Below are 22,007 nucleotides of genomic sequence, written 5' to 3' on the forward strand. Positions count from 1 at the left end.
AGATGGCGCCGGCCAGAATGCATGCCATGTTTTGACAGATTACATTGCATAACCACGATTTGTGATGCTAAATATGCACATTTTCGAACAAACTCTATATGCATTGTGTAATATGATGTTACAGGACTGTCATCTGAAGAATTCTGAGAAGGTTAGTGAAAAAATTAATATATTTTGGTGGTGATAACGTTATCGCGCTTTTTGCCTTGAATCAATGCTGGGGTGATGTTAGCTCATGTGGTATGCTAATATAACGATATATTGTGTTTTCGCTGTAAAACACTTAGAAAATCTGAAATATTGTCTGGATTCACAAGATCTGTGTATTTCAATTGCTGTACGCTGTGTATTTTTAAGAAATGTTTTATGATGATTAATTAGGTAATACACGTTGCTCTCTGTAGTTATTCTAGTCGCTTTGGTGAGTTTTGTGATAGTGGCTGCAATGGTAAACTATGATTTATACCTGAAAAATGCACATTTTTCTAAAAAACATATGCTATACCATAAATATGTTATCAGACTGTCATCTTATGAAGTTGTTTCTTGGTTAGTGGCTATATATATCTTTATTTAGTCGAATTAGTGATAGCTACTGATGGAGTAAAAAACTGGTGGAGTAAAAAAAGTGTATTTTGCTAACGTGGTTAGCTAATAGATTTACATATTGTGTCTTCCCTGTAAAACATTTTAAAAATCAGAAATGATGGCTGGATTCACAAGATGTTGGTCTTTCATTTGCTGTATGCTGTGTATTTTTCAGAAATGTTTTAGGATGAGTATTTTGGTAATTGACGTCGGTCTCTGTAATTATTCCGGCTGCTTCCAACGCTATTTCAGATTGCAGCTGCAATGTAGAACTGTGATTTATACCTGAAATATGCACATTTTTCTAAAAAAAACATATGCTATACCATAAATATGTTATCAGACTGTCATCTTATGAAGTTGTTTCTTGGTTAGTGGCTATATATATCTTTATTTAGTCGAAATTGTGATAGCTGCCCATGCAGGAAAAAAATGGTGGAGAAAAAAAAGTTGTGTCTTTTGCTATCGTGGTTAGCTAATAGATTTACATATTGTGTCTTCCCTGTAAAACATTTAAAAAATCAGAAATGATGGCTGGATTCACAAGATCTGTATCTTTCATCTGGTGTCTTGGACTTGTGATTTAATGATATTTAGATGCTAGTATTTACTTGTGACGCTATGCTAGGCTATGCTAGTCAGCTTTTTTACTGTGGGGGGTGCTCCCGGATCCGGGATGAGTACCAAGTAAAAGTTAAGAAATACCTAGTTTAAAAAGGCGAACAAATGCCATTTCGGTGCACATCCAAGTGCTATCCACCCTCAGGTATTTGGCAACGGACACTTTTCAGCAGGAGCTTGTTGACCCTCAGACCTCGATAAGCCAATGTTTTGGATGCAATCATCAGCAAAACAAACAGTAACACATACAGTTTCCATACACCATCGCACAACAGGTTGAAGTCAAGAGGTATTTCTTTGCCATGATGCCATCAATGGGTTCTCTAATACGAACGGAGCAATAGACGGCACCCACATCTCCATAAAATCACCATCACAAAACCATTTCAATTATGTGAACAGAAAAGGCTTCCACTCTTTTTGTGCAGGTGATGCGCAAAAGACGCTGATGAATTCGGTGGCCGGGTGGAACGTATGATTCGTTCATTCTGCAGAACAGCAATGTTGGCCTATACTCTTACAGGAGGGAGCTGTTGAGAATGGATGGCTTATTGATGAATGTTGTCTACTTATTTGAAGTATATTTCCCGTTGCTGAAGCAACTTGATTGAATTGGTCCTCTCTTTGTAGCTATGTTTTTATTTTTACTGGTCAAGCCACAACTGATCGAGCCAAATAAAACTTTTTGGTTGTACTCAATCTCTGACACTAGCACCTCTATTCAGTGGTGGAAAAAGTACTCAATTGTCATACTTGAGTAAAAGTGAAAGTCACCCAGTAAAATACAACTTGAGTAAAGGTCTAAGTATTTGGTTTTAAATATACTTAAGTATCAAAAGTAAATGGAATTGCTGAAATATACTTAAGTATCAAAAGTAAAAGTATAAATCATTTTAACTTCCTTATATTAAGCAAACCAGATGGCACAATTATTATATAATTTTTTTAAATTATTGACGGCTAGCCATGGGCATGCGCCAACACTCAGACATCATTTACAAACGAAGCGTTTGTGTTTAGTGAGTCCGCCAGATCAGAGGCAGTGGGGATGTTCTCTTGATAAGTGTGTGAATTGGACCTTTTTCCTGGCAAAATGTAACGAGTACTTTTGGGTGTCATGGAAAATGTAAGAAGTACATTATTTTCTTTAGGAATGTAGTAAAGTAAAAGTTGGCAAAAATATAAATAGTACAGATACTTTAAAATACTACTTAAGTAAAAATACCCCAAAAAACTACTTAAGTACTTTATACCACTGCCTCTTTCAGTTTTGGAATTTCAAATTTTTCTTCGCTTTCTTTGGATGCGCAGTTGTATTTCATGGTACGGCATTGTATATTCCCAACGGGTTAAAGGAATGATTTTGACCATATATGGTTAAGGTCGTGCACGAGCACTGAGGCTGAGAACCATTGGTAAATAACAATTGTTATCTCCTTTCAGTATGCGTATGATGCTCGTAGGATTTTTTTGAATAATCATACTTTTTCTATGCATACGTACGACCATTCTAAATTCCATTCGTAAGTAGTATTTTAGATTCGTTTCTAAGCAATATTTTTAGGTGAGGCCCTTGGCCTCTTGTTGTGATGAAGTATGATCACTCCCTGGCTGCAGTTCGACTCATTCACCCAGCACTGTGGAGAGAGCGACTGAATATTCCCTCAGATCCAGTACCTGGCATGATGGCTCAGCCTCTCCCTCCTTAGAGTGAGAGACCTGGCAGTGCATTAAGGCAGGCCTTCAGCTACACCCCAGTTCAAGTTGGACACACTAAGCCTTCTACAGCTCACATGAGACTTCTAAATTACTGCTTTTCATGACCAGAAAAGTGATTCAGATGTTTTAGGAGTTTTTGTCTGTTGTTGTGTTTTTCCTGTCTTAGAGGCAACAGACCCTTGTAACGTGCGTGTGCGCGCACACACACACACACACACATGCACACACACCACACTGTAAGGGTTTGAGACCAACCTTGAAAAAGGTACAGCGAGCCTTAGGGTTAATGTTAAACTGCTGGAATACATTATTTGGTATGTTTTAGAGCAGAGATGGCGAGGCTCAGCATGTACCTGTCAGTGTTAAATGATTGCTCATTTCCTGCGGAGGGAGAATGGAGTAATAGCATGCAGCTGGCTCAGCTGGACCTTACCTTCTCCTGCACTCTCTATCGCTCTCTCTCACAATGCATTTCCACAACATGTTGGGGGCAATGAAACAACGGAGCCCCATTTCATTTTCAATGGAGGGAAGTGAAGTGAGCGGGGGGCGACGCGAGCATGGGCGAGGGAGCATGAACAGGGCCGGACCAAAGTAGGGGAAAGCTGAACTTTATGCAAATACTCAGTGATATCGTGACACTATTGACCAATCGAAGCTCATTATAACTTCCAGACGCTACTGGATTGGCTGTTGATACTAGCCTAGCCTGCTTGCTAGCACCCACATGAAGGCGAAGCTAGAGTGGCTATGCGAATGATCGTGTTATGTGGAAATCCCCTCTTACTCCTCCTTCTCATTCTCTTGCTCTCGTCTTTCTCAGTCTTTCCAGTCGTTGCTAGCTCTCACCATAGCAGGCCATGTGACCAAGCGTGACACTCCTCTTGGGCAGGTCTTTATTAGAAAAGGGAATGTTTTCTCAATAACCTTCCTGTTTAAATGAAGGTAATAAACACCTCTCTCATGCTATGGTGTATGCTGCTAGTCTGTGACCAACAGACATGGTCAATTTACTGAGACAAGTAACGTTGTGATGGCCTGAGAAAGGTAACTCAACCGATCCATCTGGTCCATTTATCCAATGAATAATAAACCCATTTGGATTTACTTAACACCGATTTCTCCATGGTCTCTTACATCTATCCTTATTCTTTCCTCTTGATTAGCTAAATGCTTCATTGATCCGCCAGGTGAGAAGCTTCATGGAGGAACCATATTTATCACAAGCTTTCCTGAGAATTTTTAAATGTATATTATTTAAACCTCATTTAACACGGCAAGTCAGTTAAGAACAAATTCTTATTTACGATGACGGCCTACCCCGGCCAAACCCGGAACACGCTGGGCCAATTGTGTGCTGCCCTATGAGACTCCCAATCACGGCCGGTTGTGATACAGCCTGGAATCTAACCAGGGTCTGTAGTGACGCCTCTAGCATTGAGATGCATTGCCTTAGAACACCGCGCCACTAGGGAGCATCATACAGGAAGGATGTTGTCTGCCTCTCTCTGCCACAAGCCGGCCCTTTTTCATCAGAAAACGATCAACGTAAATCCAGGGAATGTGACCGTCCTATAAGTCTGCAATACTGAACAAGTAAAAGCTGATCAGTTCACGTTTCTACCCACTGGAATTAGAGATGGGCTATTATTACAGAGCTTGTGCTGAAGGTGTGCTGAAGGTGGGCTTTTTCCTCCAAATGTCAGCAAAAGACCGACTTGATAATCAGTGTGAGGATGTAGAACTAGGCTACATTTTCAATGTCCTGAGATTGTGTAAAAGCGACATGACTCACGTTTTCCCTGAGAATCACAGCTAATTAAGAAAGTAATTAAGATTGTAATCTTTGCAGAGACAGAGAGCAAAAGCCCCAAATTGTCTATATTCAAATCAACCTTCAAAAGGAAATCCCGGCTCCATTCATGAAAGGGGGCAGAATTAAACCGTAACAATCACATTTTCTCTTTTTATATTCTGCCCTTTCCTGCGTCACCCGGGACATCTGTTGAAGAGCGCAATGTTACGCCAAGTAAAAAATCCCCTCTATGCACTCTGAATGACTGTTCATTATGCATTCGCTATACATATTTCGACTGAATTTTATTTCAAGAAATGATGTCATCCCAAGGACACACTTCAATATACACTGAACAAAAATATAAACGCAACATGTAAACTAAGTGTATGCAACGCTATGTGTTTGGCATGATGGCATCAATGATGCAAAATGTGATGACGCAAATGATCTTTGTTGTGATGTTGTCTAACGCAATGCGATTTGGAAAACCTGCAACATCTTTGTTCTGGCGTAGCAAGCAGAATTCATCATATTTAGTCTATAGTATTGACGGAAAACAGGTAAATGCTCCCTTACAAAGTGAATGCTTTCTGGCTTCTTTTTGGACCATCCAGTGTGTTTTGCTTAGAAATGTGCCATGTACACTCAGTTAGGTTGTTTATATTTGACATCACAGTTAGTGAGTGGTTTGACCTTCTCATAGTTCAACTTTATCCTCTAGTTCGTTCGTCTTTATTTTGAAGTCTGTTGAAATCATCTAGACTGGAGCATTCATCATGGTGACCGCCAATTTCTATATATGATTCTGTTTTGGTTTTCTTGTCTGTCGCACACTGTAGGCTCCCCCTTACAGTAAGCACAGTCACGTTACTTCCATAGCATAGGGCTACTTAAAGCAAGACTTACTGGTGATAAGTGTTCTCTGCCTGGGTTACAAAGAAAACCTCTGTTTCTTGAAACGCTTTATGTATCCTGAAGAAAAATATAAACTCAACATGTGAAGTGTTGGTACCATGTTTCATGAGCTGAAATAAAAGACCCCAGAAATGTTCCATACACACAAATTTGTTTACATCCCTGTTAGTGAGCATTTCTCCTTTGCCAAGATAATCCATCCACCTGACAGGTGTGGCATATCAAGAAGCTGATTAAACGGCATGATCATTACACAGGTGCACCTTGTGCTTGGGACAATAAATGGCCCCTCTAAAATGTGCATTTTTGTTACACAACACAATGCTGCAGATGTCTCAAGGTTTGAGGGGGTGTGCAATTGGCATGCTGACTACAGGAATGTCCACCAGAGCTGTGGCCAGAGAATGTAATGTTAATTTCTCTACTAATATCTCTACCATAAGCCGCCTCCGTTGTTTTTAAAGAATTTGGCAATACGTCCAACCCGCCTCACAACCGTTAAAATTAACAATACTTTATTTTTAGCCCTATCAGTCTCCCAACAATATGAAACAATCCTAGCACTCTTATTCATCCTGGTGTCGTGTGGGCGATCGGTTTGCTCGCCCTGCCACATGGTGGCAGTGGGGTTATGGTATGGGCAGGCATAAGCTACGGACAATGAACACAATTGCATTTTATCGATGGCAATTTTAATGCACAGAGATACCGTGACGAGATCCTGTGTCTCATTTATGTGCCATTGTCGTGCCTTTTTTTTACGGTATCTGTGAACAACAGATGCATATCTGTATTCCCAGACATGTGAAACCCATAGATTAGGATTTAATACATTTATTTCAATTGACTGATTTTCTTTATATGAACTGTAACTCAGTAAAATACTTGAAATTGTTGCATGTTGCGTTTTATATTGTTGTTCAGTATACATTTTTTTTTTAAATGGCATCTGCAAATGTTAAGACATCCTCTGATGTAGGTAGAGGTCTGTTTAATGTATAAGTCTAACTTAAAGTGCTAACTTGCCTCAATTTCTATATCCTATTTTCTTTTTTTTCTCTCTACAGTTTGTACCTATAAATGCCGACAATGCTTTCACTCACATTAGTTTGGATCAGGAATAAGTCAAATTCCCAATAGTCTTCCTCCTGGTTTTCCGTTCTTTCCTCTGGCAGACAGGAAAGGGTTACTCTCCATGTTTCCTGCGGTATTCCCAGTGCTCTTGCTATGTTCTGATTGCCTTCTTGATGTTAAACATTCCCAGGCTTCTATAACCTTCTAGTTAGCCTGCACCGGCCAAGAGTTATCCCAGGTGAACAAGTGGGCGAACCTCCTGTTTTTTAAGGATAAAATCTCTTCAGTTTTTTTAATGTATTTTTTGGGTGGGTTGGGAAAGCATTCTCTCTTTTTGCATGAATTCCTTAGCACCACGCCATGGGAAAGCATGTTTCCTGAACCATGTTTGTTGAATTGGCTAAGATCTAAAAATAAAAATAAACATTCTGTATGTATGCAACCCTTACATTTTAGTGGAAACAAGCAATGCCGAATTTCACTTGTACCCTACACTGTGTCTGATACAGTAACCCAGGGTTCCCCAACTGCCTGCCCGCGGGCCAAATTAGATTTTGCCCACCAAGTTTTCTGAGCAATTTTTTTTTTAATAAACGTTTTTATTTTTAAAATGTATTTTATTGTTCATTGTAAAATACTGTAAAAACACCAGCAAATCAGCTCCAAGTGATTTTTAATTTTGGAAATCTGTTCCAAAGTATTCCCACGCACAATAGAGAGTAGAGATACATTATGTGATCGCATACAAATGTAAGCAAGGTTTGAAATTATTGTTTTAATTAAACATTATATCCGTTTGGGATTCTTGCGGTCAATTTGCAGTTTACAAATTATTTGTAATTATGTTCCGGCCCCCTGGCCATCCGCTCAAGAAAAACTTGTCCCGCGGTTTAATCTAGTTGATGATCCCTGCAGTAGCCTATACATTGCTCTAAGAGTTAGGTTAAAGAACTTCTATGGTTGGTGAGGTAGCTAAGCCCAATGATGGAGGCCACTCATTGACTCAGCCAAGAGCTGTCAAAATGAAGAATGTGTTCCATTGACTACCTTAATTAGCCTTGCTGAGAGGTTCTTCTGACATGGCAGAAACACAATTTTGCATATGTCCATCAATAGAAAATTGTCAAACGTATAAGCATGAGGTATGGCTATGCTAAATTACAGTAGATGATCTATTCCAATGGAACTAAAAATCAGATCATCCTTGAGAATTTACAAGCTGAGATTGCTTCTCTGCAATTTGATACAGTTATTGTTTGCCAAACAAAAACAATTCTGCATCCCAAAAATTTCCTGCAGTCTCATTCCCATGTTCTTTTTTTTTTCTCCCACCGCATTTTTTCCCACACCGGTCCATCTCTCTCTCTCTCGACACCTGGTAGACGGACCGACGGACATGTTTGGGCTGCGTTCACGATGTCTTGTCCGACTGAATGGAACGTCTAGTGATTCATGTGATTTGTATAAAATGCATCAAGCCCAGACTAGATAAACAACCGGAGGGACTTCTTGTCATGGACCTGACCCAGGATCAGACCTGCCAAGGAAGCCCTATATTTAGCCCAGTGATGCTCCTGCTAATTGTCCTATGAGGCCTAATCATTTCCAGGCTCCCAGAGCAGCAAACAAATGATTGCAGAAGCCAGAACACTGACTGCTACCCTGATGTTAAGTTCCCAACGTCAAATGTGATTTCAGGGCTCTGCAAACATGAAGCAAATTATGGTGGTCTTTAGCCCATCTTCCATCTTGGATCTGAGTCTAGCTGCAAAACTCCTACTTTACATACGTCCCAACGTTGTTGTCTAGTGTTTCCTCTATATTCATTTGTCAGCGGCACCCGTGTTGCCGCCACTCAAAAAAACATTTAAAAAATATATATATTTCTGCGGAGACGTGGTTTTAAAAGGATAGTCTAAGAGTTTGGCAATTAATCCCTTTTTCTACTTACCCAGAGTCAGAAAGAACTCATGGATACCATTTTATGTCTCTGCGTCCAGTTTGAAGGAAGTTGCAAATGCTAGCTAGCGTTAGCGCAAAGACTTCGCAATGGCTCGCGAAACTACCTTCAACTTCCTTCAAACTGCATGCAGATACAAATTGTATCTATTAGTTCATCTGAATCTGGGTAAGTAGAAAAGGTGCTTAATTGACAAAATGTCACACTATCCCTTTAAGATCAGAGCGACTAGTTACAATGTATATTTGTAGCAGAGCGAGCAGCGAGAGCCACGAGCGTACAGCCACCGCTTACTCCTTATCTCCCTACAGTGCAGTGGCGTTATACTTCAGATGGTGTCAACATAATTCCATTTTCATGCATTTTGGAGTAGAATGTCCTTTTTAAAAAGTCACCAGAAGTGACCTTGCAGCGGGTGTCCGAGAGCATGCCCCCCCCCCAATCAGCTGATTGTGATTATCTTGATCGTGCCATGTGTGATCACAGACTATTAGTGCTGAGCGATTAACTGAAATGTCACTTTTTATTTGGTTATTTAAAAACTACACTAAACAAAAATATCAACGCAACATGTAAAGTGTTGGTCCCATGTTTCATGAGCTAAAATTAAAGCTTCCAGAAATGTTCCATACGCACAAAATTGTGTACAAATTTGTTTACAACCCTGCTGGTGAGCATTTCTCCTTTGCTAAAATAATCCATCCACCAGACAGGTGTGGCATATCAAGAAGCTGATTAAACAGCATGATCATTAACCAGGTACACCTTTTTCTGGGGACAATAAAGTACCACTCTCTAAAATGTGCAGTTTTGTCACACAACACAATGTCACAGATGTCTCAAGGAATGTCCACCAGAGATGTTGCCAAATAATTTTTTATGTTAATTTCTCTACCATAAGCCACCAATTTGGCAGCTCCGGACAACAAACACAATTGCATTTTATCGGCAATTTGAATGCACAGCGATACTGTGATGAGATCCCATTGATGTGCCATTGTCGTGCCTTTTTTTTAAGGTATCTGTGACCAACAGATGCATATCTGTATTCCCAGTCATGTGGAATCCATAGATTAGGGCCTAATGAATTCATTTAAATTGACTTATTTCCTTCTATGAACTGTAACTCAGTAAAATCTTTGAAATTGTTCCGTGTTGCGTTTTATATTTTTGTTCAGTATAAGTAACATTGTAAAAAAAAATCCCATCAAAACCCATCAGTTTAAGATAGAAAGATCTGCATCTCAATTCACCGCATCTGCCTATGTCGGCCTTCCGCACCTGCGGTGGACGATGGCCGAGCTACAGCGGTGTTTGTCAGACCATTAGACATCCCGTCTTCTCACGAAAACATCTGTAGCGTCCGAACTGTTTGCGCTACAAACTAATATGACACTGCTGGAAATGGGAGTCTCTCGAACCTGATGGTGTTCTCCGTTTTGATCTACGACCCCACAAGTGTGACGGGACTCGTTTTGAAGGTAACCCATACAAACGAATGGAAGTATGGAGGTAATTTTGTGCCAACAAAAATAAGGGGTTAAATATGTGTCCAGAAAAGCAATAATATTTCCTGAGCTTTCTTATATCTCCTAGATATAGGACAGACTCTTCAAAACATTATTCCTTATGACACATTTTTGTTGTCTTTTTTGCCCCCCTCAAAGATAACTAAGTAATATACCCAACTGAAATATTGTATTATTTCATTGTAATTTCCAATTTTCTATGTTGACCTGGCAATTGAATGTTCACTATTTTGGGCTTTGGAGTTTCCATAAAAAAGCTCTAATCATTCATGTTGAAACAAATGATCAAAACCGAAAACGGTGATCCTTTTATAGAATCGAACCGAAACCAAACCAACCTCAAAAAGCATTATCGCTCAGCACTACAGACTATAGGTATACTTCAACAGACCAGTCCAGTGAAATACACTGTAACTGTACCAACACCTGCCAGCAGCACTAACCCGCAAAGCTCTATCACAGCTTTCACACAGGAAGCATCTCCCATCCACAGGATAGCTGCACCAAGTGGGCTCCATTAGGACTGATGGTAGGCCAGGCCAGGCCAGGCAGTATGGGGCTGTCCTACCCTTGCTAGCTGAGCTTGTTGCCGACATACAATGTGGTGGTGTGCTGGTTCTGGTTGCAAAGTCTACTTACCGCTCCAGGTTTTTTCACCCCCCCCCCCCCCCCCCGTGTGTTGGGTTACAGCTCTGTTTCCTGTGTGGTTCCTGTCCCCGCTCTCGCCCCGGTGAAGCTGCGGACACATGATCGTCAGGGTCAGGGGGTGAGGAGTTGTGGTAGGAAGAGCGGATAGGGAGAATTCTGAGCGGCCCTGCCTTGAGCCTTCTAAAGCCCCAGGAAAGAGGCTTTCCTTCCTGGTTGTTCTCTCACAGGAACTCTGGGGAAACCTGTGGCCTCCCAGGCCTTTCCATGGGCATTTCCATTACTATTGGATACCTAAAATGAAATAAAACTTTTTGTCACATGCTTAGTAAACAACCGGTGTAAACTAACAGTGAAGGGCTTACTTGATGACAATGCAGAGAGAGACATTGAAAAATAATAACATAAGGAATAAATACACAGAGTAACGATAACTTGGCTGTATACACAGGGTACCAGTACCTAGTCGATGTGCTGGGGTACTAGGTAATTGAGGTAAACATGTACATATGGGTATGGGGTAGAATGACTAGGCAACCGGATAGAGAATAAACAGTAGCAGCAGCGTATATGATGAGTTAAAAGAGTTGGTGCAAAAAGGGTCAATGCAGATAGTCCGGGTAGCTATTTGGTTAACTATTTACAGTAGCAGTCTTATTGCTTGGGGGTAGAAGCTGTTTAGGGTCCTGTTGGTTCCAGAGTTGGTGCATTGTTACCGCTTATCGTGCGGTAGCAGAGAGAACAGTCAATGACTTGGGTGGATGGAGTCTTTGACAACTTTTAGGGCCTTCCTCTGACACCGCCTGCTGTAGAGGTCCTGGATGGCAGGGAGCTCGGCCCCAGTGATCGTACTGGGCCGTACACACTACCCTCTGGAGCGCCTTGTGGTCGGATGCCAAGCAGTTGCCATACCATGATGCATGGTGATACAGCCAGTCAAGATGCTCTCAATGGTGCAGCTGTAAAAAAAAGATTGAGGATCTAAGGGCCCATGCAAAATCTTTTCAGCCTCCTGAGGGGGAAGAGGCATTGTCATGCCTTCACTATTGTGTTGGTGTGTGTGAACCATGTTAATTCCTTAGTGATGTGGAAACCGAGGAACTTGAAACACTCCAACCCGTTCCACTACAGCCCTGTCAATGTGGATGGGGGCATGTTCGGTCCTCCGTTTCTGGTAGTCCACGATCAGCTCCTTTGTCTTGCTAACGTTGAGGGAGAGGTTGTTGTCATTTTTTTCCTAGGGGTTAGGTCAGCTTTAATATTGCATATTGTGGCTTCCATCAATGTAATTGTCTGCATCATTTCCAATCCCCCATTTAAAAAAAATGTAAATATATATTTTCCTTTATTTTCCCTAACCCTACCACCCCTCCCCTAGTTGGAGTAAACTAATGGACAACAACTCTTAGGCTTCTACTTCCAGCTTATACAGTTGAAGTCGGAAGTTTACATGCACTTTAGCCAAATACATTTAAACTCAGTTTTTCACAATTCCTGACATTTAATCCTTGTAAAACTTCCCTGTCTTAGGTCAGTTAGGATCACCTCTTTATTTTAAGAATGTGAAATGTCAGAATAATAGTAGAGAGAATGATTTATTTCAGCTTTTATTTCTTTCATCACATTCCCAGTAGGTCAGAAGTTTACATACACTCAATTAGTATTTGGTAGCATTGCCTTTAAATTATTTAACTTGGGTCAAACGTTTCAGGTAGCCTTCCACAAGCTTCCCACAATAAGTTGGGGGAATTTTGGCCCATTCCTCCTGACAGAGCTGGTGTAACTGAGTCAGGTTTGTAGGCCTCTTTGCTCGCACACGCTTTTTCAGTTCTGCCCACAAATTTTCTATAGGATTGAGGTCAGGGCTTTGTGGTGGCCACTCCAATACCTTGACTTTGTTGTCCTTAAGCCATTTTGCCACAACTTTGGAAGTATGCTTTGGGTCATTGTCCATTTGGAAGACCCATTTGCGACCAAGCTTTAACTTCCTGACTGATGTCTTGAGATGTTGCTTCAATATATCCACATAATTTTCCTACCTCATGAAGCCATCTATTTTGTGAAGTGCACCAGTCCCTCCTGCAGCAAAGCACCCCCACAACATGATGATGCTACCCCCGTGCTTCACGGTTGGGATGGTGTTCTTCGGCTTGCAAGCATTTTTCCTCCAAACATAACGATGGTCATTATGGCCAAACAGTTCTATTTAATTTTCATCAGACCAGAGGACATTTCTCCAAAAAGTATGATCTTTGTCCCCATGTGCAGTTGCAAACCGTAGTCTGGCTTTTTTATGGCGGTTTTGGAGCATTGGCTTCCTTGCTGAGCGGCCTTTTAGTTTATGTCGATATAGGACTCGTTTTACTGTGGATATAGATACTTTTGTACCCGTTTCCTCCAGCATCTTCACAAGGTCCTTTGCTGTTGTTCTGGGATTGATTTGCAGTTTTTGCACCAAAGTACGTTCATCTCTAGGAGACAGGACGCGTCTCCTTCCTGAGCGGTATGACAGCTGCATGGTCCCATGGTGTTTATACTTGTGTACTATTGTTTGTACAGATGAACGTGGTACCTTCAGGCGTTTGGAAATTGATCCCAAGGATGAACCAAACTTGTGGAGGTCTTAGCTGATTTCTTTTGATTTTCCCATGATGTCAAGCAAAGAGGCACTGAGTTTGAAGGTAGGCCTTGAAATACATCCACAGGTACACCTCCAATTGACTCAAATGATGTCAATTAGTCTATCAGAAGCTTCTAAAGCCATGACATAATTTTCTGGAATTTTCCAAGCTGTTTAAAGGCACAGTCAACTTAGGGTATGTAAACTTCTGACCCACTGGAATTGTGATACAGAGAATTATAAGTGAAATAATCTGTCTGTAAAAAATTATTGGAAAAATAACTTGTGTCACGCACAAAGTAGATGTCCTAACTGACTTGCCAAAACTATAGTTTGTTAAAACTTCTTATGGATCAAATCCCGTTAGCGGGATCGATTTGACAACATCCGGTGAAATGGCAGAATGCCAAATTCAAATTAAATTATTAGAAATATTTAACTTTCATAAAATCGCAAGTGCAATACACCAAAATGAAGCTTAACTTCTTGTTAATCCAGCCACCGTGTCAGATTTCAAAAGGGCTTTACGGCGAAGCAAACCATGCTATTATCTGGACAGCGCCCCATAATACAAATGCATGACAAACATTTTTCAACAAGCCAGGCGCGACACAAAACTCAGAAATAACAATATAATTCATGCCTTACCTTTGAAGATCTTCTTCTGTTGGCACTCCAATATGTCCCAGAAACATCACAAATGGTCCTTTTGTTCGATTAATTCCTTCGTTATATCCCCAAAATGTCAATTTATTTGGCGCGTTCTATTCAGAAAAACACCGGTTCCAAATCGCCCAACATGACTACAAATGTATCTAATAAGTTACCTGCAAACTTGGTCCAAACATTTCAAACAACTTTCCTAATCCAACCTTAGATATCTTAAAACTGAAATAATCGATCAAATTTAAGACGGAATATACTGTGTTCAATAGCGGATAAAATGAAAGTGGAGCGAGTTCCTGTTCGTGCGCTCCAAACAAAACAGTCCACTTGGCTCGACACATAGAAAGGAAAGGGCTACTTCCTCATTTCTCAAAGGAAAAACATCAACCAATTTCTAAAGACTGTTAACATCTAGTGGAAGCCATAGAAACTGCAACCAGATGCCTCATAAATCTAGTATCTCATAGAAAGTTAATTGAAAACACAGTCGTCTCAATTTTTTTCCCTGGATGGTTTGTCCTCGTGGTTTCGCCTGCCAAATAAATTCTGTTATACTCACAGACATGATTTTAACAGTTTTAGAAACTTTAGAGTGTTTTCTATCTAAAGCTATCAATTAAATGCATATCCTAGCTTCTGGGCCTGAGAAACAGGCAGTTTACTTTGGGCACGCTTTTCATCTGGACGTGAAAATACCACCCCCTAGCCCAAAGAGGTTTTAACAAGAAATTTGTGGAGTTGTTGAAAAACGAGTTTTAATGACTCCAACTTAAGTGTATGTAAACTTCCGACTTCAACTGTACATACTATATACATTTTACGGACACGTTATAGTTTACAGTAGTTATCTTGTTTGTTTTTAGTCCCATCCTTCAGCTCCACTCAACCACTCCCATCTATCTCTGAACACCATCCAGTTTTGATTTCTATTAGCCATATATTTTTCAACTGTGTTGTTTCACAAAAGTTCTGAGCCATTCTATTCTCATAGATTCTACATATTGTAAATTAAAGATAAAAATGTTTGCTAAGAGTAGTATTATTTTATTAATCGGTTGACTATGACTTTAAATCACCCAGCAGTGCTATTTGCATAGTTAGCTCCAGGTAAATGTTGCAATTTTTCAGCCATTCCTGTACTTGCGACCAAAAACAAGCTACATATGAACAGTACCAAAACAAATTTTCTTATGTTTCTTTCTCTTCACAGTAAAATCGGCAGAGCTGGGATGGTTGTATCCCCCATATGTAACATTCTATTGGTTGCAAGAATTTTGTATAATAATTTAAATCGAAAACCTCTAAGTTTTGAATACCGTGTTGTTTTGTGTATCAGTTCATAAACCATGTGCCATGGAATCGGTACATTGAAAATCTCTTCCCAAATATTTTGCAATCTATATGGCACAGCTGTCATTTTTTGGGGTCCTTAAATGGAACTGGTATACTTTTTTTTACTTATCACAATTTTTTTTGTCGATTTTGGTCTTTGCCATACAACTTCCTTACATTCTCCCCCTTCCACTTGCTTCTTCCATTTCTGCGTTAATGCTGCAATGAGTGGGTTGTAATTTTGAGTAGAGCAGACACTTATATTTTTGTTACCTGCATGTGTGACAACTCCACAAATCCTATTTATGATATAATTTACAAAGATTATACCTTTTTCCATTAAAAAAAATGTACTCCAATAATATATAGATTTTTAAATCAATTTAGAATATTTGAGTTTATCCATAATATTTGTTCTGTCTTTTCTGGTGGATTGAACTGAAATTCAAACCAACTTTCTACGGCTTGTTTTAAAAATAGATATTTTGGAGATGATTTCATTTTCAAATAAGCGAAAGTGAGAGGTTATAATCTGAATAAAGGGGAAACGGCCATTCTTGAACATGTGTTGAAACATTCTTACTAATCTGCTAGAGAGCCAGTTCAGATTTAAACCAAACTTTTGAACAACTGAAGCCTTTAGTGAGAGGCCTAATGGTGTAATATTTAATAAATTCTGCCCTCTGAATTTATATTCATTATATAACTGCATTAATTTTGTCTGGCTTTCTGTTCCAAATCAAATGGAATATTTTTAGCTCACATAATTAAAAAAAACATGTCGCTTGGTGTAGGCAAGGCCGTAAGCAAAGAGGTAAACTGGGATATGACTAAAGAGTTAATCAGGTTGATTTTTCCACAAATAGACAGGTATCTTCCTTTCCACGGTAGCAAGATCTTATCTATTTTTGCTAACTTTCTATAAACATTTATTGTAATGAGAGAATTTCTTTCTTTTGGGATATGAATACAGAGTATGTCCACTTCACGTCAGACCATTTTATTGGTAAACTACACAGTAATATAAAAGCTGTATTTTTTTGTGATCATTATGTAATATACAGTCATGGCCAAAAGTTTTGAGAATGACACAAATATTGATTTTCACAAAGTCTGCTGCCTCAGTTTGTATGATGGCAATTTGCATATACTCCAGAATGTTATGAAGAGTGATCAAATTAATTGCAATTAATTGCAAATTCCCTCTTTACCATGCAAATGAGGACCAAATGAGCCCTGCCACAAAAGGACCAGCTGACATCATGTCAGTGATTCTCTCGTTAACACAGGTGTGAGTGTTGATGAGGACAAGGCTGGAGATCACTCTGTCATGCTGATTGAGTTCTAATAACAGACTGGAAGCTTCAAAAGGAGGGTGGTGCTTGGAATCATTGTTCCTCTGTCAACCATGGTAACCTGCATGGAAACACGTGGCGTCAACATTGCTTTACACAAAAAGGGCAAGGATATTGCTGCCAGTAAGATTGCACCTAAATCAACCATTTATCGGATCATCAAGAACTTCAAGGAGAGCGGTTCAATTGTTGTGAAGAAGGCTTCAGGACGCCCAAGAAATTCCAGCAAGCGCCAGGACCGTCTCCTAAAGTTGATTCAGCTGCGGGATTGGGGCACCACCAGTACAGAGCTTGCTCAGGAATGGCAGCAGGCAGGTGTGAGTGCATCTGCACGCACAGTGAGGTGAAGACTTTTGGAGGATGGCCTGGTGTCAAGAATTGCAGCAAAGAATCCACTTCTCTCCAGGAAAAACATCAGGGACAGACTGATATTCTGCCAAAGGTACAGGGATTGGACTGCTGAGGACTGGGGTAAAGTCATTTTCTCTGATGAATCCCCTTTCCGATTGTTTGGGGCATCCGGAAAAAAGCTGTTCCAGAGAAGACAAGGTGAGCGCTACCATTAGTCCTGTGTCATGCCAACAGTAAAGCATCCTGAGATCATTCATGTGTGGGCTCACTCAAATTCTGCCTAAGAACACAGCCATGAATAAAGAATGGTAGCAACACATCCTCCGAGAGCATCTTCTCCAAACCATCCAGGAACAGTTTGGTGACGAACAATGCCTTTTCCAGCATGATGGAGCACCTTGGCATAAGGCAAAAGTGATAACTAAGTGGCTCGGGGAACAAAACATCGATATTTTGGGTCCATGGCCAGGAAACTCCCCAGACCTTAATCCCATTGAGAACTTGTGGTCAATCCTCAAGAGGCAGGTGGACAAACAAAAACCCACAAATTCTGACAAACTCCAAGCATTGATTATGGAAGAATGAGCTGCCATCAGTCAGGATGTGGCCCAGAAGTTAATTGACAGCATGCCAGGGCGGATTGCAGAGGTCTTGAAAAAGAAGGGTCAACACTGCAAATATACTCTTTGCATCAAATTCATGTAATTGTCAATAAAAGCCTTTGACACTTATAAAATACTTGTAATTATACTTCAGTGTTACATTGTACCATCTGACACAATATCTAAAGACACTGAAGCAGCAAACTTTGGAAATTAATAGTTGTGTCATTTTGGTAGTTCATAATTTGGTCTTAATCCAGAGAGGTTAGAAAAAGTATCTTGATCATCTATGAGGCTGTGGAGGGATTCAAATTGTGGATTTAAAAGAGAACATGAATTATCAGTGTACAATGACACCTTTGTTTTTAAGCCCTGGATTTCTAGGCCCTTGATACTATTGTTGGATCTGATTTTAATAGCTAACATTTCGATGGCCATAATAAATAGTTATGCCGATAGTGGACAACCTTGTTTTACTCCTCTTGACAGTTTTTTAAAACTTTTTGAGAAGTAGCCATTATGTACTATTTCACACCTAGGGTTACTATACATAACTTTAAACCTTTGTATAAGAGATTGGCCAAAATGTAAATATTCCAGTTATTTATATATACATTCCAGTCGTACTTTATCAAAAGCCTTTTCAAAGTCAACTATGAATACCAGGCCTGGTTTCCCAGATTTTTCATAGTGTTCTGTTGTTTCCAATGTATCCTCCATGTAAAAAACCTGTCTGATTTAGGATGAATAATATCCGACAATACCTTTTTTAATTCTAAGCGCTATGCACTTTCCTAGAATTTTTGCATCACAACATTGAAGTGTAAGGGGCATCAAATTTCTTAAGTGGATTGGATTTTTATATTTACCACTTGAGACCGGTTTCAGTAATAATGAAATCAGACCTTGTTGAGTGTCTGGTAATCTATGATTTTTATAGGAGTGGTTAAAACATGGTCCTCTGAGTACATCAAAAAGGTTTGGTATACCTCAACTGGTATGCCATCCACCCCTGGAGTTTTCCCGGAATTAAAGGTTTAATTGCAACAAGACGTTCCCCTTCTGTAATTTGGTCTTCACATGAGTCTTTATTTACAGCTGTTAATTTTAAACCTCAGTTTACATTGGCGCCATGTTCAGAAATGCCTCCAAAATATCCGGAGAAATTGCAGAGAGCCACGCCAAATAACATAAATACTCATCATAAACTTTGATGAAAGATACGTGTTTTACATAGAATTAAAGATACACTTGTTCTTAATGCAACCGCTGTGTCACATTTCAAAAAGCTTTACGGCAAAAGCACAATATTCAATAATCTGAGAACAGCGTTCAGCCACAAAAGGAAGCCATACAGTTACCCGCCAAATTGTGTAGTCAACAAAACTCATAAAAAGCATTATAAATCTTCACTTACCTTTGCTGATCTTCGTCGGAATGCACTCCCAGGACTCCCACTTCCACAAGAAATGTTTGTTTTGTTCGGTAATGTCCATCATTTATGTCCAAATAGCTATTTTTGTTAGCGTGTTTGGTAAACAAATCCAAAGTCAGGAAGCGCGTTCACTAAAAGCAGACGAAATGTCAAAATGTTCCATAACAGTCAGTAGAAACATGTCAAACGATGTATTGAATCAATCTTTAGAATGTTTTTAACATAAATGTTCAGTAACGTTCCAACCGGAGAATTACATTGACTTCAGATGTGCGATGGAACAGAGCTCTCTCTCATGTGAACGCGCATGGTCAGAGCATGGTCAGGTCATGATAGACCTGACTAATTCCTGTCTCCTTCGGCCCCACTTCACAGTAGAGGCATCAGACAAGGTTCTACAGACTGTTGACATCTAGTGGAAACCATAGGAAGTGCAAACTCATCCATATCCCACTGTGTATGCAATAGGGTCTTGGATGAAAATCGAACAACCTCAGAATTCCCACTTCCTGTTTGGATTATTTCTCAGGTTTTTGCCTGCCATATGAGTTATGTTATACTCACAGACATCATTCAAACAGTTTTAGAAACTTCAGAGTGTTTTCTATCCAATAAGAATAATAATATGCATATATTAGCAACTGGGACTGAGGAGCAGGCAGTTTACTATGGGCACCTTTCATCCAAGCTACTCAATAGTGCCCCTGCAGCCATAAGAAGTTAACAGGTGTGCCTTGTTAATTTGTGGAATTTCTTCCCTTCTTAATGCATTTCAGCCAATCAGTTGTTGTGATTGGTAGGGTTGGTATACAGAAGATAGCCCTATTTGGTAAAAGACCAAGTCCATATTATGGCAAGAACAGCTCAAATTAGCAAAGAGAAACGACAGTCCATCATTACTTTAAGACATGAAGGTCAGTCAATCCGGAAAATGTCAAGAACTTTGAAGGTTTCTTCAAGTGCAGTCGCAAAAACCATCAAGCACTATGATGAAACTCGCTCTCACGAGGACCACCACAGGAAAGGAAGACCCAGAGTTACCTCTGCTGCAGAGGATAAGTTCATTAGAGTTAACTGCACCTCAGATTGCAGCCCAAATAAATGCTTCACAGAGTTCAAGTAACAGACACATCTCAACATCAACTTTTCAGAGGAGACTGCGTGAATCAAGCCTTCATTTATTTTTTAAACCTTTATTTAACTAGGCAAGTTAGTTAAGAACAAATTCTTATTTACAATGACGACCTACCCTGGTCAAACCCTAACCCGGACAACGCTGGGCTAATTGTGCGCCGCCATATGGGACTCCCAATCACGGCCGGTTGTGATACAGCCTGGAATCGAACCAGGGTCTGTAGTGACGCCTCTAGCAATGAGATGCAGTGCCTTTGACCGCTGCGCCACTCGGGAGCCCCACTACATGATCTACTTGATTCATGGTCGAATTGTTGCAAAGAAACCACTACTAAAGGACACCAACAAGAAGAAGAGACTTGCTTGGGCTAAGAAACAATGGACATTAGACCGGTGGAAATCTGTCCTTTGGTCTGATGAGTCCAAATGTTCGATTTTTGGTTCCAACCGCCGTGTCTTTGTGAGGCGCAGAGTAGGTGAACGGATGATCTCCGCATGTGTGGTTCCCACCGTGATGCATGGAGGAGGTGGGGTGCTTTGCTGGTGACACTGTCAGTGATTTATTTAGAATTCGAGGCACACTTCACCAGCATGGCTACCACAGCATTCTGCAGCGATATGCCATCCCATCTGGTTTGCACTTAGTCTCACTATAATTTGTTTTTCAACAGGACAATGACCCAACACACCTCCAGGCTGTGTAAGGGCTATTTGACCAAGAAGGAGAGTGATGGAGTGCTGCATCAGATGAACTGGCCACCACAGTCACCAGATCTCAACCCAATTGAGATGGTTTGGATGAGTTGGACTGCCGAGTGAAGGAAAAGCAGCCAACAAGTGCTCCGCATATGTGGGAACTCCTTCAAGACTGTTGGAAAAGCATTCCAGGTGACTACCTCGTGAAGCTGGTTGAGAGAATGCCAAGAGTGTGCAGAGCTGTCATCAAAGCAAAGGGTGGCTACTTTGAAGAATCTACAATCTAAAATATATTTTGGTTTGTTAAACACTTTTTGGTTACTACATGATTCCATATGTGTTATTTCATAGTTTTGATGACTTCACTATTATTCTACATTGTAGAAAATAGTAAAAATAAAGCAAAACCCTTGAATGAGTAGGTGTGTACAAACTTTTGACTGGTACTGTATATTGAAAAATCTTGCATATCTTAATTTATCTCCACATTTAACAAATAATTTGTGTAATAATGTTGGCAGGTCATATGAATGATTGTTACCTATAACCAGGATTGGCATTACAAAAATTACATTTATGGAAAGCAATCATTATTTTGGCAAACCAATTATTGTAATTTATCCTGTATTGTCCCTAATTTCATTTCCCCATAGCAACAGATGTGGGATACACACACACACACACACACACACACACACACACACACACACACACACACACACTCCCCACCCTTCCCCCACAATAACCACAAGCTCAGATGTTCAACAGTTGTTGTATCCCGAGCGCAACTCAAGAGAAGACTTGATGTGCGAATTTATATGCAGTAATAGCTGTTCGAGAAGGCATGCAAAATTGAGCAAGAATGGGGACATTTGATTAACCAATGTCAAGTTCTAGCTGATGGCGCTCAGATACACACCCCTACCCTGAAACACACACACAGGGCTCCCCCGTTGTGACCATTTTC

General features: G+C 40.2%; 1 protein-coding gene across 5 annotated transcripts in view; it reads left to right on the plus strand.

Moving 5' to 3' along the window:
• LOC139583752 (zinc finger protein 438-like) overlaps nucleotides 1–22,007 on the plus strand; it is a 93,579-nt gene that overhangs the window by 17,651 nt on the left and 53,921 nt on the right. Inside the window, exon 2 of one of the 5 annotated variants that reach the window (XM_071415184.1) lies at nucleotides 21,016–21,338. The exons of 3 other annotated variants lie outside the window; for them this stretch is intronic. The gene's annotated coding sequence lies outside the window, so the exon portion shown is untranslated. The remainder of the gene's footprint in view (nucleotides 1–21,015; nucleotides 21,339–22,007) is intronic. One more of the 5 variants, XM_071415183.1, reaches the window with a different exon arrangement.

Source organism: Salvelinus alpinus, chromosome 8 (assembly GCF_045679555.1).
Source record: "Salvelinus alpinus chromosome 8, SLU_Salpinus.1, whole genome shotgun sequence".
NCBI classification, from domain to species: Eukaryota; Metazoa; Chordata; class Actinopteri; order Salmoniformes; family Salmonidae; genus Salvelinus; species Salvelinus alpinus.